The 27536-nt window shown below is 38.6% G+C and overlaps 1 protein-coding gene across 1 annotated transcript in view; it reads left to right on the top strand.

Annotated features, from left to right (window-relative positions):
• Window positions 1–27536, top strand: part of LTK (leukocyte receptor tyrosine kinase) — a 102988-nt gene that overhangs the window by 15376 nt on the left and 60076 nt on the right. The window lies entirely within an intron of this gene.

Here is a 27536-nt window from a genome sequence, read left to right as displayed (position 1 = left end):
TGGATCAGATCAGTGCCGGTATGGTTACCTATCAGTCATTTGGGTTTTCTACTACTCATTCCCTTCCATAAAGCTGTCTGGATGTAAGAGCTGGGGGATATTTTCAAAGCACAGTTTGTGGGATGTTAAGAATATCAGATAGTGTTGGCTGTGCCAGTGCACTAGAGTAATTAATAAGGTTGTCAAACCCTGAAGCTCATCCTTGCAGTAATGAGAGACAGTAATCTGAGGCCCTCTTCCTTGGAAGGAAAGAAATTCCTAATTTCACCATTCCTATTTTGGCACTGATCCTGAAAGGGTCCTTTAAAGGAAAGGAAGGGCTCATTATATTTAATGACTTACTGTCAGAAATAAAATAAAAGCATTCATATGAAATATCCCCCCCTTAGGTGCTTTCCAGTTGGGAAGTGTGGTATAGTAACCCAAAGATCTCCCCTCTAAACCACACCTTACTCTCTTGGAAGCCAAAAATAAAATAAAATGAAAAGCCAAGATAAAGAAGTATCCTTCTCATCGTAGTCATTCTTTACAATACAATTGACTGTCTTCTATTTTATGTGTTTTGAGAACATCTGGCTATCATCCCCTCTTTCTTCTATGTTTCTTTAATGGAGGGGAAAACAAGTGAAAAAACTGAAATGTAGGTGACCACTCTTCTGTTTGCAAATTCAGTTTCCTACCAAAAGCAGACTGGTACAATTCATAAATGTTATGTTGTTTTAGGCCATGAGCAAAAACTGTGCTATGTTTTTTCAACCCAAAGGTGATATTTTTGGATTCAAAAATAAAGTTCAGATCTTGGCACAAATGACAGAAATGTCTTTGAAAATAAAGAAACAATTTGCCAAACAGCCATAAGGTAGTCTAAGTCATCCCTAACTTTTAGTCCGTTCAGGAAGTCCTAAATACCAGGGCTCTCCCACCCGCTGAGAATCAGTTACATGAAGTTCATTGCTCACAACAGTAATCCCAACTGCAGTTTGAAAAGGATTCTGCACCTCTTACATTGAGCTGGCTGTGAATTAAGGTATTCATACTAGAGAATCATCTCTTAGGTGGCACATATTTTGAACAGTGTGGACAAGCTTAGTCCTAATCCTTTTCATAAGAGAAACGTGCAGATCTTAGTACACTTCCCAGACTCACCTTCCTCTTGAAGGCTTGGCTGTCATACTGTTCTGTAACAGCGATCAATGAAAACATCACTCTCTTTAATGTTCGGCATACCATCAGGGCTCCATACTTATTAAATTGTCTCGTTATTAAGAAGACTGTTTATATGGGTGCTGTTATTTGAGTTAGCATCCTAGCCCTGTCTGCACAGATTGATTTCCTGATGACTACTCCAAGTCTCTCCTTTTTTTTTTCAAGGTCCCTGATAGTTCATATTTTTTCTTTCCAATGGAGCTTTCACCAACCTCATACATACTATACCCTAGAAAGTGCCTTTCTTGCCATGCCACTGTGGCCTGCCAGGCCTCATTGACAGAGGACATCAACTGTGATCTCTAAACTAGTCTCCCACTTTTTGTTTGTCCTGTTGCTGTTGAGGAGGGACATCCTCTTTGTCACTGCTGTCCTTCTCTGAGACACTCTTTCCTCTGGCTCAGACCTCTTCTTTGCCTCCCTGATTTTTGACCTCCTCAGTCTGGAAATGGTGCCTGCCTGCCCCAACACTGTCATTGTCTTCAGTTTTGGCTGCATTGATGTTTGGAGTCTGAGGTTATCTTGCAGCTTGGTGCTCCCATAATTGCTGCTTCTCGCCACTGCTTTCTGTAGCCTGTCTTGTATCTGTGCACGGATCTGCTCACTTGCACTCAGTATTCTTGGGTCCACAACAAAGCCATGGCAGTGTGGCTTCAGGCAGCTTTTTTAAAGCTCTCCTGGGCTCTTCTTCCTTCCCTCTGGGCTGCAGCACACCATGTCCATGGGGACTGCTCTCGGTACTTTGGGCTCACTGATTTTTGCTCTCTACTTCTAAAAGGGTATATTGTGATGATACAAAACTACCAAGTAGTAGGTCTCCCTCATCCTCATATCTCTTTTTGTCTTTTGGTCATTGGTTTCTTGGCTTTCTAGTCATCTGTTGCTTTTGGAGAGAGGCTGGAGTAGCAGCCCATGGTGCTAACATAATTTCTGTCATTAAAAGTAAAAAAAAAAAAATCCATTCTGACTTTTCCAAGTGTTGGCTTGGGATTTAAAGAAATTGTGAACTGTCCTCTTGTTTGGCAATTGTATTATTTGTGTGTCTTACATTGTTCCATTTGTAGCTTTAAATGCATGTGTGTTTATATATCACACAAAATTGGAAAATTAGTCGTTCTTATTAAACTTCAAACATCTTCTCTCTTTCCTCTTTCATCATTTCTTTCCATCTCTCTTCTCAATTCACTTATTTTGGTTTAGTCATAGCCTACCTTGCGCAGAAATCAATAGATGTCTGATCCAGAGAGTCTCCATTCTAATTTTCAGTTTATGGATATGTGCTTAGCATTTGCTTTTTTATGTCTCTTTGTTAATTGTCATGACTGGGTTTCATGATCCTGGTTTGTTTCTTCCTTGACATAATTTCCATCCCCTTCTCTTCATTCAATAAGCAGGAATGTCCTGGGCATTAGATGGTTAGGGGTCAGTGCAGATTAACTGGAAACACTTTTCACTGCAGTTAACCTAATGATCTACCTAGTCATAGTTCAGTGGAAGTTAGGTGAGCTCTTTTTCTTCCGGGTTTGTTAACTTCTACGCTGGAGGCTGTGCCAGTGCTGATAAAACTCTACATTTTCCTAGGCTGCATGTAGAAATCTTTTTTTGTCTTCAGATTACTTCCTAGATATCAATTTCCTTGGAAACCATTCTTTTTTATGCCACGTGACTGCTGGACGGGGTCTGGTCCTTCATCTGCATCTTTCATCTTCAGGATTATTCGTCAAAGTTACTAGTTGATGCCAAAGTTCTTCACAGAATAATATAAACATCCTCTCCCTTTTCCATGTCCTGATTTTTTTTTTGTGAGGGAGGAGGTGGCATGGAGAAAAAGAATAGGATGTGACCCTGAAGAACTTGGAGGAGACACCAAAGAATAAGCAGGATAAAAACTTCTTCTGCCCTCTTTTTACAGATGACAGCCTGGGCACTAACAGAACAAACCCCAGGTAACACAGAGTGTTGGTAATGCACTGGGGAATTTAATCCAGGGTCTTGATCATGAGGAATGCAAGGGATACTGCCAGAAGATTCAGTTTTTAATCTTGTACTTTTCTCCAACTTAGTTCAGCCACTGAAGGGCTGCAGTCTTTTACTGTCATGTCAGAGAATTTTAGCACTTGTTAAGAGGTACAAACCAATTCACTGTGTGGCACTTACAATAAGACTCCTTTTGGCCAACTTGAGCCATTTAGTAGGTGAGCAGTTTAAGCTAGTCTCTAGACTCTTCCTGCAATGCTTTTCTCTCTCTGTTAACTAGCTTAGATTTTACACCTAAGTACAAGGTGACTGAAATCATAAATCCCACTCTTACATATTTACAAGACAATTTATGGTAAGAAATAGTTTAATCTCTTAACAGTACTCTTGTGCATCCCACCTTTTCACAACTTATGCCTATGAAAACTAAAGTTTGGCATGGAGCAACTGGAATTTCTCCTTCTGGAAAGGAGTTTGGCAGATACTGAGAGGAGACTTGTGGCAGTACTTCCATAGTTTCCTGGCAGTATTGAAGAGAAATTGTAGAGGATGGAATCTTCCATGCTGCTCCACATAGCTGCTGCCAAGGTGCTGGTGGTAGGCATACTGCTAGATGAAGTTTAGCAAAAAATTCCTGTATTCATAGTCTCATATGAAAATATAATCTGAGAAAGATGGTCCTTTCTGACAAAGGAAAAACACAAGTTCTGATACAACTGTATACATCTGATCTGTTAACTGGAAAGCTAAATTATACATTAAAATACTTGTGGTGTAAGTGAAAAGTAGGATGAAGCAAGTTACTGTGAAAAATAGGCTGGGCACTAGAAGCTGTTAGCTGTTTCCAGCTGTTAGCTGTTTGTAAAGTTGGTATGAGCTGCATTTCGCTGATACTAGAATCAATGGCACACCTATTAATGACCTGTGCCTGGCACACAGACTGTAAACAAGAGTACATAAATGTCAGTGATCAGATCAGATTGTTGCAAGTACGGTGGCAAAGACTCCTCTCAGAAAAGAAACAGAAAATGCAAAGGTTGTATGCTTCTGAAACCTGCTCTCCATGAGCAGACCTAGAAGGTCCCTGTCAAAGTACATCAGTTTATTATTTTTTTCTATTACATGCAAAGCAGCTGAATATCACTGTGAAAGCCAGGAGTTTGCTGCCCTAACACTTCCTGGTCTGTTCCCTGGAGACCTAGCATATTCTTTAATATCCATACTACACAGTGGCTCATAAAGAATGCAATACCAACAAATAAACTAATGAATGCCATTAAAAAGAAAAATCCATGAAGGATGGAAGGATGTGTTTTCATGCAGATTTAGTGAAAAAGATCTCAGGAGTAATCTTCTGGAAAGCTGATGGAGTATGTCCTTGTCATTAGAAAATCACCAGCTGCAGGTGTGGTTTTAAATTGATGGTTTTGTTGCAGCTTCAGGGTGTTGAAAGATTGAAAAGAGCTCAGGAGCTGTAGGGAATGTTCACGTGGACAGGGCTGTTAGAGTCTCCAAATAATAAGGAGCGTTTAAGGCAACTTTTTATTCCATGAAACATGGTCTTTTAAACTGTATTCCTATTGTTAATGAAACAAACATAATATAATTTTTCCATTATTTTGCTCAAGATTGTGATCAGGATCCAGCATTTCTTTGGTTTCCCTTTCACCCTTTTTAAACATCAAGAAAATGCTCACTTTCTTTTCATACTGAGATGCTTTCAGCATTCTGAGACTTTCTAAAACGAGTGTTACGACAGAGGTACCACCAGCCAGTTTGTTAAGGACTTCTGGGTTCAAGCTGTCTAGAGCTCTTTATTTTTAAATTGTTTATGCCTGAGGAGGTAGTGCTCTTACATTCTTACATGGCAAACGTGTACTGTGAGGTTTTTTTTCCTCATAAATACAGAATCTACTGTTAATGGAAAAATTTGCTTTTTCAGTATCATTATTATGAACCTTATGATTTCTATACAGTAAATGACCATGTCTTTATTTCCTCTTGTGCTATGTGCTACTTAATATTAAGCCACGTGCATTCAAATCTTGCAGGACTGAAGTAGGAGTGGTATAATATAACATGTCACTGATTTGTTTCTTCTTTTCTCTAACGCAGCCTATCCTTCCTATGCAGATTCATAATCTCATAGCAGCTTCCCTCATATCTCAAGGTTTCTGGAAAGGTGTGTACCCAGGAGCTAATTACAGAGACAGATACACCAGTTGCTGGTTCACTGGATATCTGTTAATAATTTGATACTTCTAACCTGGCTGAATGACCTCAGATTCTCTTTCTTCTCTGTGTGAGAGAACATCCGTTCACTTCTTTCATTTCTGTACTGTGGTTATTTTATTGCTCATCTATACCCTTGTGGTTATCTGATATATATCACTGTCACATGAGAATAAAAGCATCAACCATCACTTCTTAAAATCAGTTGAGGAAGTTTTGTGCACACATCAGCAAAGAAAAGGGTGAGGGGTTAAGAAAAAATGTTGGTAGATTTGTCAGATAGTGCTTACAGCTGTTACGTATGTGATCAAATAGATATTGGAATTGTGTCAACCCCTGAGGTGCACCAAAACACCAGGTGTCTGATCACTGCAAGCTGTGCGACATGGAAATGAATGTTAATTCTTGACTGATGTGAAGAGGGTGAATGTTGAATTCTGTTCTGCAGCATGCGATCAGAAAAGCTTTAAAATGACTGGCAATGGTTAGGCAGCACCCACTATACTTTGAGTGTGATGTTGCAAAAACTGAGTTTACATGGAAGCAGCTCAATTAGCAGAAAGACCTTAAAAGGAGGAGACAACAACTCAGTGCATGTTAACATCTAAGCATCTTCATTCTTAGATTATCATAATCAAAATTCCATAAAGAAGGAGTTCAGCCAGCACAGGAGAGCTTTGATGTGACTGATTAAAGAAAAACTGATCTTTTTATTATTTTTCAAAAAACCTGTGGAAAGCACGATGCGGAAAGCATTGAATGCATGATAGGGTATATACTGTTTACTTCTTCAGGAGGATAGATTCTTTAAGCATTGACAATAACAAAATAGGATTGTGGCCGTACTGAGGAAAGAAAACTTTAGAGACTAATTGGTAGGAGTTTGTTTATGGGTAGAAATCACATAGCGGTAAACACTCAAAACCTGTGTTACAGATACTGTAGCATCATCTACACTTCAGAAAATGAACATAATGTTGCAAAAGTACTTGCTACTTGGAATAACGATCATAAGTTTTCTTAGAGGCATGCTTGAAAACAGATAAACTCTTAAATAATGAAGGGGTTAACATGAGTTTGAATTGTGGTGGCTGGAAGGGGTTAGACTGCCGCCTAGCTCCAAAAGCATCATCTAATGAGGAGTGCCTCATGCGCTCCTTCCCCACCCCCAGGCCTGCCTCTCCTTCTCAAAATAAATCTGTGTCTGAATAATGGAAACAAGGAGTTTAAATAGAAGACTTGGAAATAAGGTTATTTCCAGCAGCACCCATTTCTGGAGAAAATGGCACCATGAGAAACACAAAATGATCTAATATACAAGTTTAAGAGAGTATTTAATGCAACTGGCCCAACTTCCAAGCATAAAAATATAACGTGCTTAGCGCTATTAAGTTGCGGAATATTTAATGACAGTATACATACAATTGTGTGAAAACATAATATAGCATGCGATCGGAAATCTCACATCACAGCTTCAGTGCCCAACTTATTACTGAGAAAAAGACTGAAACTTCTAACTTTTGTCAGTGTAACTGTTGCCATTATTTCTTAACCTTGATATTTACTTATATGTAGCCAATTCAGGAAGCTACATTAAATTCCTAGTAGTGTTAGCCCATAGTGGATGTTAGTCTACTTGAAATAAACAGGAAAGATTTCCTTTTATTAGCTGTTATTCCAGTTTATTCGCAACTGAACTGGAATAACTCCTATACAAATGCATCTGGGTAAACTTACATTTTAATAAATTAAATGACACTCACACTGAAAAAGTTGAGGGCAAAATTTATTCTCACATAATTCAGATGAGGCTTTCTCTACTTCCCTCATTTTCTCAGGTGCAGTGATAGGACAGTGGTTAAGAGCTTTGTGAACATACACATTGTTTTTTGGGGGGTGTGGTGTATGTTTTGTTTATTTTCAGAGCTGCTAGTAGACTGTATGAGTTTGGCTGAAGAATGGAAAGTAATGCTTCAGCTGTGAATTACAGCTATAAAGATTCTGGGATCATGTTAAATGAAGTTGATACTACCTATACTGTCCAACTGTTACCCCAAAGGCAGGAGGAAAGGAGCATCCTTGACATTGTCTCCCGTTCACCCCATCTAGGTAATGTTTTTGTAACATTCACCGCTGCTGGTTGCACCATGGGGTTTTGTGAGAGTGTCATTGTCATTGGGGTTCTCTGTGGGGACACAGGCCAAATTTTAAAAGGCAAATGCCTAAGTGGTTTTGTTGGTTTTAAATGCATTTAAAAACTCTGTCTAGCATGCATTTTACAAGAGAATGAGACCACACCATCTATTTCTAGGATGCAGAAGTCACTTAACTGTCCCTGGATTTCTGATGTAAGCGGATCCCTGAATCCCTGAGTAAGCGGAAGTCCATCCCAGTCCTGACATTTTAAATTTGTTTTTATTCTTAAAAGAAAAAAATGTGGTTATTAGGAAGAAGGGCTCTTTCTCATGATTTACCAGTCCTATTGGGCAGACAAATATCTCCAGTTCACTTTTGAGTGTCTGGGAAGTGAAGACACTTGTCCTTGGCTGTATCAGTGTAACAGTTCAGTCCTGAAACACTGGGATTCATTCCACCCAGGCTGTCCAGAGAGGATTCAATTCTGTTGCTAATCCATGACTGGCAGACATGCAATGAACTCTCCATGTCTGGAGGTACTTTTCTCTTCCCAGTGCCTATATGGGAAGCCCCTAGACAGGCCATGTAATTTGGACACCTCTCCATTTAGAGATGTGTAATCTCATTTTACTACTAGTTTTTGTTTTCTTGACAAGCTACTGCATTGCTTGGTGCCAGTAATTGCAGTAGTCTGCATCAAAGCTTCCAAGATGACAAAGCGAAAAAACCCCTAAACCTCTCATTCTCTCTTCCTTTAACCTTGAAGGAAGGAAACTTCCTTGTCTGTTACTCTACAGAATAGGTAGAGTGTGGGCATGGTTGAAATGGTGGGAAATAGTGCTGTTAATAGTTCCCTGTATGTAAATGGGAAGTGGATAGGACTTTTTGAAAATAGGAAGCAGGTGAAGAAGTATTATTCGGAGCTATACTGTGAATTAATGTTTCAATAATGACTTTTGTTAAAAATTTGGGGGTTTGTATGCAAGATCAGAAGTAAGACTAGCGAAGTAATGATAGTTTGTGTAATGACAACATGATACAGGAAAGAAGCTTGCTGCACTCTCTTAAAACTTGTTTAAGGGTTTAAAGTCAGCCTGGAATGTCATGGCCTGCAACAGCTGCACCAAGTCCACTGTGCTAGACTGGAACCAAGGTGCAGCTTCAGATCAGAGGAAAACAGCCATCACTTTCAATCTCTTGATAGAGAATTGATGAAAAGCAATTCTGTCTGTGTTAACCTTGTGATTTGATTTGATTAGCTGATGCATTCATTTGATGATTTCAGAATTTGATTATTTAAGACATCACCATTAACCCATTTGATTTATTGATCCGAATTCTTTGTGACCTAGACTTGGCTATAGTTAGATTTTAATTTAGAGAATTTAAACCAGTTTTGCCCTAGTGATACCTTGGTTTGTTCTTAATATTTCCTTACTAATTTTTAAAAAGAATATTTATGCAGAGTGCATAGAACTATGTTTTGTATATTCTTTGCTCTTTTAAAACCAGAAGCCTTTAGGGAAAAAATGTAATTTAGCTTTGGTATTTGAAAGATATTTGGCTCTCTTTAAATTAAATCCTTTGTTCCCACATATTGCACAATACTTCAAGCAGCAGCAAAATAATACCCTGTAAGTTGCATTTTGCTCATTATAAGATCCAAAATTAACTAATAACGGGTAATTATCCACAAAGTGCTATTCGCTCATTTCGGCAAATCTCTTGAATACATCAGTTCACACACATAAAACCAGGTCTTTATTGTACTGTGAACTGAGTTAGGAGAAATGTCCATATAAATAGCAAAAGAGAAAACGTCTAAAAACCCAACATCTAGCTCCACCAAAATACTGTAGTATCGTTCAGAATGACTCATCAAATTCACATATTTAGACACCTGGCTGGAGGTCAAAAGCTTTTATATTCAACAGGCTTCTTCAGTGAAAGTCAGTTAATCCTGAAACAGCTGTGAGTGAATACAGTGTGCTAAGGAGCTAGAACAGAGGGAAAGCTACAATGTCAAACTGTGTGTGGGAGTCAAGACTGGATTTCAGTAGAGAGGTGAAAGGCTCCTAGAAATGAAGGTCTGTTCTGCAGGAAGCAGAAATATGTGAAATATCTAAGCACAGCCTAGGAGGACACCTTGACTCTCTATTGCTTGAGAATACACAGAACACTGTTGAAAAACACTGCTGTGTCACTACTAAAGCAGCCTTACAGCCTGAATTCTTCATGGCTTTTTGTCTGGTTTGGTGTTCATGCCAGACTACTTGGACTTATGTAATGGTGGTGTAACGTGCCAAGGCAAGGAGGAGTCAAGTGTGTGACTTACTGACAGCAGATTCACTTGATCAGCCAAGCATGCTGCAAAAAACTAGAGGACTATAAGACCAGTTGGGTCCCTTGGGTTATTGAGTACAGCCCTGTCATGAAAATTTAGATGAGAAAGGACTTCCAAACCTCCACCCTGTGCTGGGAGTACTGGAAACACAAAAAAAAGCAGGAGCTGACTGTGATGCTAAACTCTCAAATCTGTGGCAATGGAGTAGAGCTGTCTTGTGGGTTTTCTTACCCAGGCCAAGTGTAGAAGCCAAGGATTAAGTCTGATCTCTTTTCCAGGTGACAATTGCATCATTCCACCTGAAAAAGATAGTTGCCTCATTAAGTGATGGCTTGATTTGAACTGTATCACAAAGACTGCTGCAGTATTGCAGGAGTATCAAGCAGAAGTGGGTAACTGAACATGTGCTCTAATGCTTGTGGGAGCAGCAAAAAGTAATAGTATAAGTCCTTTTCACTAGCTTGATTTTTCTAAACATCTGAAATCAATTTTGGACAGCTTAAATAAGTTTCCCACATGCTAAGATTCTTCCTGTTTAATGGAATATGCTGAAAGGAAATGACTTTGCTTAATTTCTAAAATGCTGGGTTTAAATTTTCCGAGCAAATTGTCCTATGTACCAGTCCTACCAGCAAGGAAATTAAGTACTAACTGTGCAGCATGCTTGCTGCCCTGATTTTTTGAGGTAATAAAGAACCTGGGGGCATCCTTCCTTGCTCATCTCTAACTCAGTTATTAGACTGGTTTCTAAAGAAATAGTAGAGTTAGGTTCTAACACCAATAACGATATTTCCCATGGATGTCTCCACTAATGGTATAATGCAATGAAAAGGTAAGATGTGCTTTTAGGGTATTTGCTGATTGCCTTCATGTGAGCTGAAAGTTCAATTGGATGTTCACTGATCTGCCTCTTTCCTTCCCAGTCTCAAATAGCTATATTACTGGGAATGGCAGAAGAAGCATGGACAGAAGACATTTTTGTCAGTCTTGGATTATGTGTTGAATGTTAAAACCACCACGACAGGTCATTTTCTTATGGATTGTGACTTTCCCTGTTTTGTCTTAAGGCAGGGGTCTCTCCTGTTCCTAGTCCACCTAACATTGATGGGCAATTCATGAATGAAGCATATGTGTGGAGAGCTCTCCAGAACCTTCTTTCATGATCATTGCCTTGTCTCCTCTGCTGATTCACAGTAACAGGGCTCACAAGCTAGGTGGGAGGGCACATCTTTCAGAGAAGACATAGGATACAGGGTTGACTCTATTTTTCATTTATTTCTTTAGCAACACCTGCTACCTGTCCCGGGGGTGGGGGGCGGGGAACCAACAAACCCAACAAAACCCAACTAATGAAGAAATAAAGCCTTTAAGGTTTTCCTAGCTTGCCTGGGGGTTTTTGAGCCTAATACATAAAGCAATGGGTTTTCGCATACACACATGTTGAGAAATGTGACTGAAGTGGTTGTTGAGTGTGTATAGATTGTAGAGTGACTTCAAAAATGTGCTTAAGAAAAGGAAGAGAGAAAGGCAATCAATTAAAAGCATTATGGATTCAGAAAATGTGGGCAGAACAAGGGCTGCCCTTTTCAGGAGGGAGAGAGAGCTTCTTGGCCTGTCAGACATGTGATGGGCATTAGCAGCAGAATTCAGACAGTGCCCTGAAGAAATCGAATTGTCTATTGAAGAAGCGCGTAAAATGTATATCCTTCCCTTTAACAAAAATAACTGCATTTTTCCTCCAAGAGATCAAGCAAGTCAAGTGGTTTTAGTGTCTTTTTATGGCCTAAACCAAATTTTCACAACTGGGTGTAAAATTGGGAGACATTTTCTCACATGATCTAGAGGAGTGTATCCTATATCCTTTTGTATTCCTGGGGGAGCATTTTCAGTACATAGTGTTGAGCAGATTTCTGTCAAGAAGAGAAACGTGATTTGTACCTAGGACCACTGTACTTCACAGACAGATGATTTTTCCTAAGACTCCTGATAATAATACATCCTTCTCTCAGAACTAGAGTAAAGTATCCTAGGCAAAAGCAAGTCTGTCATGCTTCAAAAGTCGTCTGCTCTCTTTCCCCCTACGCAGTTCTTCTGGACTGTGCTATTCATATTTGTGCTTTATTTAGCAGTATCTGGGCATGTCTTGGACAAAGATGCTTAGATGCTTTTTGGGGGGCACATACTGTTTCATATAAAGAAGCGTTGCAGTCTCCGGCCCTTTGAGAAGAGCAGGTAAGTTCTTTGGAGCAGGCAAGAGCAAGAGGTAAAGAGAACATGCAAGCAGAAAAAATTATTCTCTCCCCCTTGTGTGTTTACAACTTCTAAAATATGATTTTGCAATATAAAAACTTATCTTACCTATAAGAATGCAAAATTTCTGGAATCCAGTCCTTCAGTTCCCCTTTGCCATTTCTACTTAGACTTTTGGTCTGCTTTTTTTCTGCCTTTGCTTATTTCCTTCACAGAAATAAGCTTTTTTCCTTGCAGGTTCAACAGTCTGGCTGTCAGGCACACTGGGGCCACATGGCAGGTAGAACAGCCAGCAGCAATGTGTGGGGATTGTGCTAGCGTGGTATGAAAATGATTGAGATCTGAAGCTGTTACCTGAACTCCCAGCAAGACTTAAGTTGTAGTGACACATGTTCAGGGTCTAAGCTTCTGGCCATAAAGATACCTTCTGTAGTTTTAAAAAATGATCAGTAAGGCTTTCCTAACTTAAAAAAAAAAGCATTGCATTGCACAAGAAAAGTCAGTTTTATCAGTTGGGTTGGTTTTTTTTTTTTAATTGTGTGACTAAAATTAGTCTGCTTAACTGCACGTTTTCATGACTTTCTCTTTTGTACAAAACAAATGTAATCGCGTCTCAGTCACTAGTATATGCAGGCACACTCACATGCATGCTCAGTGATACCTATAGATAAAGGCTATAGTAATGTGTGAACTGTAAGTATCAAGTATATTCTCAGATACTGCCTTCTTATGTGGAAGCCCACCATAATTATGGTGTGATATATTTTTCCCTTCTCAGTGGCTTTAATAAAGAGTAGTGAGTGGGGCTTCTGAGCAAAATAATTCTGAGAAAGTCAGTATTTTATGGCAAAACACAAGTTCTGCTCCTCTAAAAAGACATAGGTCTTGTACTCATTTACGTGGTTACCCCAAGATGTATGTAGCTGGAGCATTTGGATGCTCGCAAATGAGAACCTATAGAAGTAGCTCTGTTGCAGTGTAGTAGTAAGTTTTATTAAGCATACTTTACCACTAACAGTCACGTTAAGTTCTGTAGTTTCCAGGAGGAAGCTACATATCTATATCCACAATTCCATATCTAGTCTTCTGCTTGGGAAAGCAGGAATTGACAGCACAGCTTGTGACAGCTGAATACTCACTTTGGGAGCCCAATGATGTATTCTCAAAGCAGTGGATGCCACCTAAGGTTGATAGCTTATTTCTCTGAGTTCTTTTTGTAAAAAAAGCTCATTTTAATATTTGAGCACAATTCAGTTGTGTCTGTCTCTTCTCTCCTAGCATATGTGTTTATTCCTCTTCTCTCTATGCATCTTTATTTGCTGTGACATCTCTTCATTGCCTCTTGTCTGAGAATGTGAGGTCTTCTGAGCTGGGATTTTGCCTTCCTCTACATGGGATAGAGCCTGGTCCTATTTATCTGTGTTATCTATGTGGAATGTATTATTGATTGGAGCTTCTGCCCATGCATAAACTGTTAATAATCAGTGGAAGAGCTGAAAATAAGATGCAGTTCTGCAGGTCTTGAGGGTTTCTCTTCCCCTCCTGAATTTCATAAAAGATGTTTCACACAGCTCTAAGAAACCACAGCCTCATACAGCTTAAAAAGAGGTGGCCAGCAGCCAACTTTCAAATAAACACTCTCTGCTCTTTCATTAAAAGAAAACATTATCATAATATTAAATTACAAGCCAAATGGTGAAGGTATCTTTCCTTGTGTACAAGCTATTATCCTTTGAAGTCATAGAGCCCAGAGTGATTTTCACATGAGGGTGACCAAGTAGGAAAAAGGGAAAAAGTAAATAAAACAGTAACATTGGTTGTTTTTCACATTCCTCTCCTGGTTATAGAAACAGACGTGTTTGGATAACAAGTTTCTCGTTACCCACATCTTTTTCTTTCCCTGAACTTCAACGCCCCTTATTCTTTATTTGTCGTCTAGGATATGTTACCTTTCTGGCATGCCTCTCCATATTGACAAAAAAGGCTAACATTGCAACTGTACCCTTGTGAAACATTTTAAAGTCATATATTCTATTCAAACCCTTGTTGATGCTGTTGCAAGAAAGTGTAGGAAGCTTGCCAGTAGATCTAGCTGAGATAAAAGAGAAATTTCATGAAAGAGCTGATAAAAGGCCAATTTTTGTCCTGGTCCTAGATAGCAAACCTGTTAGATGAAAGAGACTACTAACAACTAATCCTACCAATTATTGCTATTTTTTCTTCTTTTTAAAAACATGTAAATAAAACTTCTCACTCATAGACTAGCACTTAGCACTTTGTAGAATGCAGAACTGGATGATCAAGATGGGAAGTTAGGAGAGCAACCTGGCAAAGCAGTGTGTGGGTCTGCCTCGTTGCACATTTGCACCAACAACTATCTTTGGACTTTGTGATCACACAGTTTCTTGTGCCCTGACCCCTTCCAGCTCAGCTGGGGGCCTTATCTGCTGCTGACAGGGGTTTTCTTTGGCAGCTGCTGACTGACCGTCTCTGTCACCATGTATCACAATGTCTTTAGCATTCTAGACAGTACAAAGAAATAAAAAAAATCTGTTTCGTCCTTGAGGTTACTTTGGAGTTTTTGGTTCTGAACTCTCTTTTAAGGGTTCCAGACAGTTGCTCTTTATGCAAATTGTACAGTTGCTACCCATTAAAGTTTGCTATTGACTGTCTCTTGGAAATTCTGATGTTCACGTCTGCTAGGTGGGTAATTGGGTGACATTCTTGGTAAAGTCTTGCTGTTCTGGTTTCCCAGCATGTTAGTGTTTTAACTGCTGCTCAGTCAATTTGTCTTTGGTGTAAAGACATCAAGCATAGGCAGTAACAATTGCATTCTCCTCTCTTTTGTGAGTCTGAACTATTAAGTGATGAATGATATGTTGCAATAACTATCAGGTCAAATTACTTGCTATTTGTTCAGCTCACCTTGATACATTTGAACTTCTCTTTCAAATTAATTAACCAAAATGAGAACTGAAGCCATAACTATGGTAATCAAAATGCAGTTTACAGTGTTTTGCTACGTTATTACTGTGAAACTCCACTCCAGAAGAAACGTTAATAGTAGTGCTCAGTAATAATAGGTACCATTTCTGATACCAGCATCAAACCAAGGACAACCAGGAATATCGTGGTTCTAACAAATCTGTCTCATTCTACACTCTATGCTCTGTACCTGCTGCTGATTCCTCCTCTGGATGCTTTTTTCCAACAGGAGTATTTGTGCTATGTTAGAGATTTGAGCCTCATTCTTACACTTTCATACTTAGATCAGTACTTTAAATCACACATCGTGCTTTTGATACCAGACCGCATTTCAATACTAGGAAGACAACTGGGAGCTTTTCTTGCTGCAAGAAATTTTGCCTTCTTTACAGAGGTTCTTTGTGTACCAGGACAATATTAGAAGTAGTCATGTAACTGTAAGTGTCCTTATATAACTGACGGTTTAACAGCATTTTCCACAGTCTCCTAGGAAAAAACCAAATAGCTGGTACCTCTGCCTCTTCTCCCACTTACTAACTACTCTGCTCAAATTGTATGTGGGTTGTTTGTTTGTTTCTTTTTTTAAAAAGTTGGTTTTGGGGCAGGAGCGGTTTCTTGGGTTTGACTTATTTATTTAGTGGTGAATTTGCAATCCCTCTCAGTTTTCTTTTTGATAGATTTATTTAGACTTTTCCTAATCCCTTGCTCCTCCTTGGGTTGAGATGAAAGTCATCTCTGGGGCAGTCTCGGAAGTGATGAATAGAGGCAAGTAGAAGCAACTAACTAGCCGGCTCTTACAGGCTTCTGTCTTTCTAAAGGGGTGGTGTAACTCCTTCTTCCCTCTTGTTTTTCATTAAAAAGGAAGCTGAGAGCAGAGCCCCATTTTAAAGACACGAGGTAAAGACAGGGATAGCCTAACCTTCTTAATAAAGCAGTCAATCATTAGTAAGGGTGTGGAAAGCAAAGGAACTAGAGGAAGTTCACAGTGTTTACTACTGATTCCACAAGGAGGATTTTGTGATTTAGAAGAGAAAGTACAATATGCTCAATAGCAGAAAATCACAAACAATGATCTTAAAGATTGGTATGGCCAAATGAAATGGATACTCACTCTTTACAACTTACATTATGTGGATTAGACTGTCCTTTTTTGATTAAATATGAATTTTTCAGCTTAAAGCATGGCATCTGGTGCTTTCCCAAAGTGGTAGTTTCATTTTTTTTCTGCTACATTTGTCACTGTCACATCTTGGAAACAGCTGTATATATTGAGCTGCTTGGTTTATATATACTCTATTTAATTTATTATCTGAGTGTGTTCTCATTGTTAAAAATAGATGTGGCAAAATATTTTTCTTTTTTCATTGCTGGTCAGGCTGTTGTGCAAATGGCCTTGTGTGTGTGAATATCACATATTTGTGAATATCACAGTGCACAAATGTGCATACTCACTTCAGGGCAAAACTGTATTGAGAAGCACTTTGCATGCAGTTTGTGCAAGTGACTTAGAGTATTAACGTGACAAGAGTATTAACGTGGAAATCATCTGGGAGCATGCGAGTTTTGAGGCATTTCTCTTCTGTCACCTGTATCTTCTCAGTGTTGCAGACTTCAGTGGTGAATGTGCTCTTCAGTGGAGAGTGCATTTTGGTAGGTTTTAATGAAACTAGGAGATAACATTGTTTCTGATATGAAATTACAAAAGGATGGAATTATCTGCCATGTATGGATTAGTTTCAGATCCCTCAATAATCTCCTAACAGATTCATACAGAAGCTGAATATTGGAGAAAAACTTGTAGGGTTTCATGGCCAAGAGTCTTGGAGAAGGAAATTAGGTTGGCTGTGATAGTTCTTCCTTCTCCTTTAGGAGAACCAGGAGGGTAGGTAAGACAAGAGCAGCCAAGTCTTTGCATCACACTTTCATTTCATTCTGCTAAAAGCACCATCCCCAAGAGGTTGATCCCATCACCTGTGTTGTTATACTGGGTTGTGACTCAGAGGTCTAATAGCAGAGGGGTAATGGAAACCCTGCTCCTGAGTAGTGTCTTTGTGGCATGAGAACCTCTGTTCTTATCTGGGAAGAGTTACCAGAGAAAGGTGTGTATCTAATAAAAATGCTTACAATGATGTATGGAGCATCCTTATAGCTGATTTATGCTGCTATGCAAGGGTTAAGTTCTCAAAGGGGAATCCTTAGATGATGAAGAGCTGTTGGCAGCCATCCTTGTGTCAAAAGTAGATCAAAGAAAAAAAGCAGTGCAGGAAATGTGCCTTTGTGCTTGGATGGCCTCTGTGAGCAGAGCAGCCCCTGAGGGATTCTTGGAGCAGAGCATTCCTAAGGCTGTTCCTAGTAAAACAAGGATAGAAAGGAATATTAAGTAACCTCGAAGATCAAGGGAGCTCAAGGACAGCTTAAAGTCACTTTTGTCCTCTCCACTTAAGTTATGTTGTGTGAAATCAAGTAACTGAAAATAATTTTCTTTTTACTAAATTGAATTCTACAGGATCAATTTCACATTCATTGTAATAATTCTATCAAAACCTGGATCTCAAAATTATATTTCTTTCACTTTCTTGCTGGCACACAATTTCTCTTTTGCTGCAAAACGTTGCACTGCTGTGCCACGGAAGCTGAAGGGCAGGGACACATTGTTCCTGCCACAGGCCACAAAATGCAGAGGCATCTTGAAGCTTGTAGCTGAACATCTCCTAGAGTGCAGCTGTCTAGCAATTATGTCTCCCATTTCTCTTTTGCCTAGATTTACTGTTCACTCTAGGCAGCTCACAGAGCGTTTTTTGGCATTTTAGCATACGAGTTTGTTGAAAACTAAATATTCTATCTCATGGGAAACTGATTTTGGAAATCTTGTTTCATTTCTAATCATGATGAAGACTCAAAATCCTAACATTTTTCACAAACCAAATTGTTTCAGATTTATGCTTTGACTTAATCAAAATGAGTCATTCAGTATGGCAAAGTCTGTTTTGAAAGCATTAAAATATTTTCCTTCAGCTAGGTATTACACCATTTTACTGCATTAATGTTACAAACTCTGAATTTGAAGCAGATTACAGAGTAAAGAAGACATGTTTCGACCTTAACAAAATGCTCTAATAGTTTCCACGTGAATATTTGGAAGATATTAGTATTTCCCATTAAGTAATGGAACTGGCATTTTCATATAAAAACATGCCATGAGAAAATAATCACTGCTCAGCATTTTACAGTCATCAGCAGAGAGTGAGGCTATGAGCAGTCTTTTGAGGGAGCCCTTCTCTTCCGCTTTCTAACTCTCTCTGCGTCTACAGGCTTTATATCTTCCTTCACCTTCCCTTGTGACTAATTATGCCTGTCACATCTACATGTGTGAATTCACACATACAGATCTCCTTTTAAGCTGCAATTGAAAAACCCTATGAGTGCTGTTCTGAAGGAATAAAACAATTATTTCTTCCTCTAAGTTTATGCATAAGAGCACAACGGTTTTGAAGTGCTGTTCCCTTGGAAGGCAGAATGTATTTCCATCATGTATTCCTTCTTAGTTCTTCTTTGGAGCTGCTTGAAAACCTCTATTAAGAGTTGGACACCTGCCCCTTAATTTTATTCATCTCGGAGTTATATGTCTAATGTAAGTCAGTCATCCAAGCTATGCTCCCTCTGTGATGATGGTTCTTTGACAGTTTGTATTAAAACAGGTATCTTAGGGTGCAATTTCATATCCCTTTCCTCTAATGACAAAGCCAACTTGAAAGGCTTGCATCCTTCCTCTTCCCACAGCTTGTCATTGTGGTTTTGACAATATAACCATTTGCATGGCCTGACTGTAAACCTAAAAAATGCCAGGTTAACCTAAAAAATTTAACCAATGAGAAAGGAAAATTTTCCTTAAGAATGGATGGTGGGCTTATTGTAGAAAAATGAAAGAGTGTTTTAAGGTTTGAAAAGAGAATAAAAGGTCTCAGGGAATCAAAAACATTTTCTTTCACTTTTTGGTTCATTGAACACTTCTGATACTTTGGGTTCCCCCCCCCCCCCCCCCCACCCCCCCTCTTTTTTTTTTCCCACCTCTGTTTTGGCCAGTTTTTACAGACCCAAGAAGATCCATATTCCCTCTGAGAAAAACACAGTTATGTCTCTCTTAATTTACTACAAATTTTTCTTTCCCCGTTAATGTGTATGGAGGAACAAGGGAAGAAAAGATACCAGATTAAGAGTTCAGGATCTGGAACTCTGCTGTCTCCAGCACAGATGTGATATAAACAGCAAATGTGGTTTTTACATGCCATCACCCAGGAATGCCAAACATTCAGATGCAAGGCTGTAGCTCAGACCAATGAAATTCTACCAAGAAGTTGATTGCCAGTGAAACTTTAGGTCATACGGACAAATCGCTCTTATTTAGAACCACCATCAGTACAACCTGTGTTAGCTGTCAGTATAATTTCTGTACAGAGTTAGCAGAAAAGGAGTGGATGCCTCTGCTGCTAGCAATCACCCCAGCCTGAGAAGAGAAGAGAAGAGAAGAGAAGAGAAGAGAAGAGAAGAGAAGAGAAGAGAAGAGAAGAGAAGAGAAGAGAAGAGAAGAGAAGAGAAGAGAAGAGAAGAGAAGAGAAGAGAAGAGAAGAGAAGAGAAGAGAAGAGAAGAGAAGAGAAGAGAAGAGAAGAGAAGAGAAGAGAAGAGAAAGTAAGAAGTAGGACAGAATGGAGCTTCCCTGAACAGTGCATCTCAAAGGTCCTTGGAAAGCCTTCGGACAATTGGATAGCATGGGATTGATTCCTGGCAGCTTTCATAGAGGTGAGACAATGCAAAACCTAGTCCTTATTAGCTGTGAGTAATAAGCAGTTAGTATTATAAAAATAGACATATGAGTAATGAGCAGCTGTGCTATAAAAAGAGAAATCTTTCTAAGTTAATGTGACAATATGTGTACACGTGAGTATGCGCATGTATACACTACACAATTAGTAGATTAGGAGGACACAGTAGATGGCATATTTTTGGATTTCAAGAAGTGGTTTTGGCAGCCTATTTCTCAACTGTAATTAAAATAGTCATTTGGATCTATTTCAGTAGATGTACATGTACACTGAAAACTGAATAAGAAATCATAATTAGTAAGTTGCTATTCAAATGCAATATGCCAGGTTAGGGAAGTAGTATCAAAAGGAGGACCCAAGAATTCCATCTCATATCTTATATAATAGGTGAGTTTTGTGAGAAAAATGTAGATGGCATGGACAAAACTTCTGTCTAATAGCTGTAGCACAGTGATGGAAACCTGCAATGAACTGTATTTTGTGTCGGAGCTTAAAGAGTCTTTTTTTTGAGTGCAGCATGGTGATTTTATTAGAAAGAAAGATTTGAGGCATGAAAGGATGAGTACGCAGTCTACAAAGCATTGGAGAGGATAAAGAGTGGTTGGACAACCTGATTCAGGAAACATCACTATCCAGGGAAGGAATTGGCCACTGAGTGACCGAATAGAGAAAGTGAGGAAATGAGAGACAAAGCAGCATTTTGTGTAACTAGGGGCAGCAAGGAAGCAGGCATGCTGTGAGCAGTGGGGAGGAGGACTGTAGGAATTTTGTACAACTGCAAATCTCTAGTCATTCTGTATGTCATGGAAACTGCAGATGATCTTTGGCAATCCAAGTGAACAGTGTAACAGGGAGTTACTCAGTGCCTGGTTGTGAAAAGCTCTTCAGACTGATCCACTTACAACCCTTCAGGGAAGATTCTTGTCACAAGTCAGCAGGTGGGCAAGGAGGTGGTGTTCTGTTTCTTGTGGGTGGGATACCAGATAGGGTTGCAACAGCTGAGTAGGTTCTCTGAAGTAAATAAGCAAGGAGCTACAAGGAAAATCCGTACTAGCATGAATGACTGGTTTTAGTTTTGCAGAATATAACTAATTTTTAGAAATCTTCTAATGGTGCTGAAGAAGAGCATATACAAGGTATGTTTGTAGATGCCATTCATGTTCTGCACATAAAACAATACAGAAAGTTTTTTTAAAAAAAGTCTGTAAGTATTCTGCTAGCCAGGTATGTTGCATAAGACTTGGGTCTGTGAAATGCATGTCTATATTCTCTGGGGAAAAGAGACTCTGTGGTTTGACTGACCTCCAGCTCACTGGAGGGGAAGCAATCTTCTAGACTTTTTAGGCCAGATTGGTTTGGTTGATATTAAATTAGCAACCAAGGGAAATGATAGAAAAGTGAGGAATAAAAATCACTTGTTTAGCAGAGAGTCGAGAATAAAATTAATCAAGGCACCAAGGACTGAAAGAAGAGTTCTTTAATTGCCTGCTACCAACGTGATGAGGCTGGCTAATAAACAAGTGGCAATGGAATGGAATTACTAATTTCTAAACTTAAATGCTGATAAACTGGAATTTCTCAGACTAGGAAGGAGGATTTCTGTGATTGGAATCAAAGGACAGAAGTAGGTTGGGAACAGTACTACGTGGCAAAAATGACATTTCATCTTTCCCTAGCCATTGAACCAAATGATCTTGAAGGCCAAAAGATCAATTAATACCCAAAATAAATGTTGATGTACTTGCTGATGACTGCTGTAGACTGTCAAATCTGACTAAAGACCTGGATGAAATACAAACTAGCCCCTTTGTGTAAGGGGAGGAAAAAAGAGTGTGCATGTGTCTGTGTGTGTGTGTGAAGTCTTCAATACAAGTGACATCTTGGAGGTTTCATTGTGCCAGCGTGAGAGCATCTTTGCAAATGTTGAGTAGATGACAACATCTGAATGCAAATCCTCATGTCACATATTACAATGTTGTCTGAGACCTATTCTCAGCAAGTGAAGAATTGAGGTAAGAACTGAGCTCAGAACTAAACCCAGACGTTATACAAGTGGAAGTGATTGTGGCTTGAATACACACTTCTTTGAAACAGAATAAAATCTGAAGCGGTCTGACATGTACTTCAGTCTAGATAGTCTAACAAATGGACTTTAGTGCCTAAATAACATCTGAAGTGATGTATCCTGGTACTTCCAGAAGAGGTAAATCTCCCAAAGTTTAAAACAATGTCACACTAACTCAGTTGGAAGAAAGGCTGTGGACATAAAAATGCAGATAATGGTTGGGTTGTTTTTGTAAATGGCTAGCAAGCCACAAGCCTATAGCTGAAAGGGAGGCTATGCTGGTATAAAAATAAGGAAAAAAGTACATTGCTTGCAGTAAAAAGAAGCTGAAAAGTCAAAAATTTAGCAATAGATGAAGAAAGAAAAAGAAATTAAGAAGAAACCAGCAGCAGAGTTAGGAAGTCTAAGGATGTTTCCCAAGTGCATTAGTATCAAAAACATCTTAGCAATTATATGAATCTGTAATAGATGTGTGTAGTAGGTTTGTCAAAAATGGAGACAAAAAGAAAAAGAGTTCAATAAACATTTCTAGGAAAAAAAACCCAACAATTGATGCTTCACTGTCACATTGAAATGATGCAGAAGTTTTCATAACACAAACATGTGAAAAAAGCAGTAATTAAAATGCCTTGTTTGTAAAACAACTGGTCAAGATAGCTTGTGTTCAAGAATTTTGAAAAACTAGCTAAGGAGCTTTAAAAGACATCCATGTTGAATTTTTCAGTCAGTGCTGTGATACTGAAGAAATGTGAAGAACTGGAAGAAGGTTAATGTTTCATTAGTATTTAAAAGGGTAAATGGAATATGCTGGATGGCTGTATTTAATTATGTGTGCTGATATACGCTCTAGTCATGTGAGTAAGACTTGGTAATACGAAGATTGCTGCCTTAACATCAGTCTTGAGTAAAAATATCAGAACACTTGATAAAGGTTTAAAGAACTAGAAAAGGCTTTATAATTATATGTCAGTCTAAAGGGCTTATTTGAAAAGACATCTTGATGCACTGCAATTTTTTTTTTTCTGAGTTTACCAGTTTGACAAAACTCATAGTGTGGATGTAGGGCATTCCTACTTCAGTCACAGACTTAAATTGGGAACTCTTGATATGTACTTTGGTGTGTGCCTGGGCTGGTACAAATCACTATGTCACATGTAGATTTAAAATGAAAGTATAAATAGGAATTGTTATTGACTAACTCTGCCTGTAAGTTTCCTGTAAGGGTAAGTTCTGGGCTATGTGTTATTTAACAGTTTTAACAGTAAGTCAGAAAACAACGTAAAAACTGTACTGGTGATCTGCTGATAACATAAAGATTAAGATAGGGAAAAATAAGGCAGAGTCCAGCTCAACAGCGCACTAAAAACAGCTGTCTCAAAGGAAAATAATACACCTACGGAGGATAGAAATACCTGTTCTGGAAGAAAACATGTCAGAGAAAGACTTGAAGTCATGGTGGATGATCAAGTAAGAGTTTTTATTCTGGCCAAAATGACTGATGAGATTGTTGCACAGATGAACAGGGACATTTCAAGACAAAGCAGAACGGCCATTCTGCATAGCATGACATTAGTGTGCACTGATGTCTGCCTTTCAGTAAGAACCCTGAAAAACTGGAGAAGGCTCTAAGAAGATCCTAAAGTATCACCTCACATAATAAGCTTTGGCAAAACTGCATTTTGTCATGTTGCTCCCCTTTTTGACCATTACCTGCAATCTATCTGGACAGAGTACAAAAAGAGTGATGAAGTAAACAAGGGACATGGGGACCAACCAACTAATGAGCAAAGAATAAAAGTTTAATAGCAAGCAGCAGGAGATCATAGTGATATTTTCAAGGTGAAGTGTTAATAACTTAAAGCTGTAAATACTCATGAAGGAGAGAGATTGAGCTGAAAGTGGAAGGTTTAGGAGTAACTGAAAAATGCTAGGATACGTAGTAGACAAAGAGTCTTCTTTTCACTAGTCTGACTTCCTGACAGTCAGGTCTATTAGTCTGTACATTAGTTTAGCTTCTCAGAGAAGCAGTGAGAAATAATGAGTTGCTATTTTGATATTAGATGGGGAAAACACTAGAAAATTTTCTAAACGAAATTCCTTTAATGCTCTAAAGGAAGATGGCTTTGCTGACCTGGAATTGATTTACAATCATGAGTTCTAATTATTTTCTGTAGTTCTCTTCTCTTCTGCAAAGTAACATTAGCATTCAGGAAAAATTTCAGCTCTGCAGGTGTCCGAATGGTTTTTTTTGTAAGATAGTGAAAGAATTGGAATTACCTTCTGAGTGCTGGTGGCTTCTGATTTTACTGTGTTTGATTACAGAAAAAGCAATAGATTTGTGCTGTACTGTTAAAAGATCCCATATTTTTGCTGTGACAGTTGAGTAGTGATACATTTTCTGTTTCTTCCTGATCATTTTATGTTCCTTAATGGCAGACCTAGCTTAAAATCACTGATCTCCTTTCTCTTCATCTTTTATTCCTTTTCACTTAAACCATTGCCTTTTGGCTGATCAAAACAGAGAAATTGGGTATTAGATAAGCAATAGTCTTTATTATTTGTTTAATGCTGAAATTCATGTCATACAAGAATTACATACAAGCGTGTATGAGAGGATATGATGTGAGGTCATTAGAAGCATCTCTGGAGTTCCCAGTTTCAAAAGAAAATGAAGAAGAGTTTCTTTTAGTGACTGTGTGCACTAGATTTTAAGTTCACTCAGAGAGGTTGAATGAGTGAGAGAGAAAAATAATTGAGATACAAAGTCAGAGTGTAGGCTGGACTGGAGTGTTACAGAACCACTATCCAGATCTCATGTATGGAATCATCATACTGTAAATTCTCCTCTACTCAGCCATAGCCAGAAATTCTTTGCTATGAGGAAAAAAATGAATGGGGACGTATTTCTGTGGGTGCGTATGAACAAATTCCTTGCCTATCACTGAATCTAGGGTCTTCTGATATTTTGTTTCTCAGTGAACTCAGCTGTAATGACTGCCTTTTCTTCCTCTCATATGACCAGTTCAGTAAGTGGCATCTTCCCAGAGTAGGCAAATAGGGTTGTTACCAGGTGTTTGAATGAACCCTCTTGGCTTTTTGCCAAAATTGAATAGGGTGTTGCTGACAGAATACACAGCGGATAATGTAATTAGCAGATCAAGTTTCATGCAGTGCTCTTTGTGACAAAGCAGTAAAGTGTTAATATATCTTAATACCAGACCAGCAAACTTCATAGACGCTTACCTCAATGGTACAAAAAACTGTTGTACCTTGTTTGTCTCAGCCATCACCAATGCAATGGATTTTTTTTTTTTTTTCACACTGAAGCAGTAAATCCATGGTTCAAGTAGATTAGGTCTCTGTTCATGGTAAATCTGCCACTGAAACTTGTCTGCTAATGAGAAAGAAGAGGAAAATCCCAAAGGTGTGTATGTAATGGGTGGAGGGGAGTGCAAGTCAGATATTTTGATTAAGTTTTAGTTTTGTCAGGAGGAATGTCTCTAGCAGAACTTCTGCAATGACTGTACTACATTTTGTGGGTCCCATGATATTTAGGCTATTTCCAAAATATATGAGCAACTTGGATTGTAAGGAGATGAGTGGGTGGAACAGGCTTTACAGAAAGCCCTGAGGGAAGTAAATACTGAACCTACAGCAGTGTTTAACAAAGATCAGGAGATATAGGACTGAGCAACAGACACAGAACATAAGTTGGGAGGAACAGACTCAAGTTGTCAGAAGGTCTTGTTCTCTTTCCACAGCATAATTTCTTTTAACGTAGTGAAATAGATTTGTTTGCAGTACGTGATTGATTTTTAGCATGGATTTTTCATAAGGCAAGCCTTTCATAAGGCTGCCCAAACTTTGGCCAGCTAAGTGCCACATAAGAATTCACATTTTTTTTGAGGATTTCATCCCGTTATTGAAGATACCTTACTTATAAGACACTGACACTGATCTGCTATACAGTGCAGAATCAGCTTTTCCAACATTAATATCCATAAATATTTGAACACAGAGGCAGGAAAAAATGTAGGGATTGACAATTGTTCTGTGGAGACTACAGGTCTGGCATCAGTACAGTGTGTGTCTGCTGCAGCATGATGCTGTTCTGTTCTAAAGTTATCCTTTCCTTAGAACCCCATGAAGACTGATGGCTGCCTTTAGTACTATAATAAAAGATGGAAGGATATAGCATTCTTATGCTATGAAACATTTCACAGTATTTTATTCAGAGTGGTGCACGTTGCTGTATATGTTAAAATGAAAATAATTTTAACATTTTAAAATCAGACCAGATATTGCTGAAAAACCAAAAGCGGTGGTAAGTTTGAAAAAGTTGAAGATATGTTCAAGTTTTGGGTGGTTTTCGGTTTTCTTTTTCTAGATCCTTCTGTATGTTTTCATAATATTACTGTTCAAATTAGTTTTGCTGAGAATATCTTAGCTGTTATCAATGGGATGTCTACACATTTTTGTCTCAACTGCAATTTATGTGAATAAGATTCCTGTTTCCTCCAACATGATTTCACATTTTTATATTGCTGAATTCATAACCCACATGGCTGAGGTTTGAAAGAAATTCATTTTGCATCTCTCTGTCTTTGAACATCTTTTGAAAATAAATATGTTTTAGTCAACTTGTTTATGATTCCTAGAAAAGACTAACACAATCTTAAATAAAGATTACTGTGTGCTCAGTTTGGGACTTGTGTATTTTCACATGCACATGTTGGTTAAATAAGAAAGCCATTGTTGGTATGAGTTGTTCAAAAAAGAGATACGAAGGTAATGAATATTTAATAGTCAGAAGTACTACAATGGATAATAATTTTGGTAAAATTGTTTTCCTTTGAATAACAAAAACTTGATCCAGAACACCACCTCCATTTAAAATTGGCTAATCTTAGCATGCTGGATTTACTATTCACATTGGTGAAGTAGAAAATAATTTCTATGGCCTTCTATATCTTCTGAGATTTTGGTCTTTTTATCCAGCACAACCAAACTTTACATCAGGACTCTAAGGTCTGATCTAAGTAAAAATGCACAACTGTGTATGTCTTGGCGCCATAATCATGATCAAATGTCACAGTTACCTATGAAGGTTTTTATAGCTCTATGACAAAGGGATCCCTAAGATAGAGCAGTGCAGGGGGATTAATAAGAAGGGTATTGGACAGACTACATGTTCTAGATATCAGATACAGGAAAGTTACTTGATTCCTTTGAAAATCCCAGGCTTTGTTCCTGGCAGTAAGAAAGGAATCTGTTCTCTGGATGTGTGCAGTGATGCAAAGGTTTCATTAGTGTTAGTTTCAGATGGAGTGTTCTTGTGTGGTGAAGATGAGAGGACTTATGCAGGTCATCCCAAAAGATTGCTGATAAATCCATGTCATGTATTGTATAGATAGCACATATTTTACAGTTGAACTCTTCTAATCACAGAATCATAGAATGGTTTGGGTCAGAAGGGGCCTTTTAAAGGTCATCTAGTCCAAGCACCCTGCCATGGGCAGG

This window comes from Strix uralensis, chromosome 4 (assembly GCF_047716275.1).
Source record: "Strix uralensis isolate ZFMK-TIS-50842 chromosome 4, bStrUra1, whole genome shotgun sequence".
NCBI classification, from domain to species: domain Eukaryota; kingdom Metazoa; phylum Chordata; class Aves; order Strigiformes; family Strigidae; genus Strix; species Strix uralensis.
Note: the sequence above shows the minus strand (reverse complement) of the source record. Positions and strands in the feature narration are given on the sequence as shown.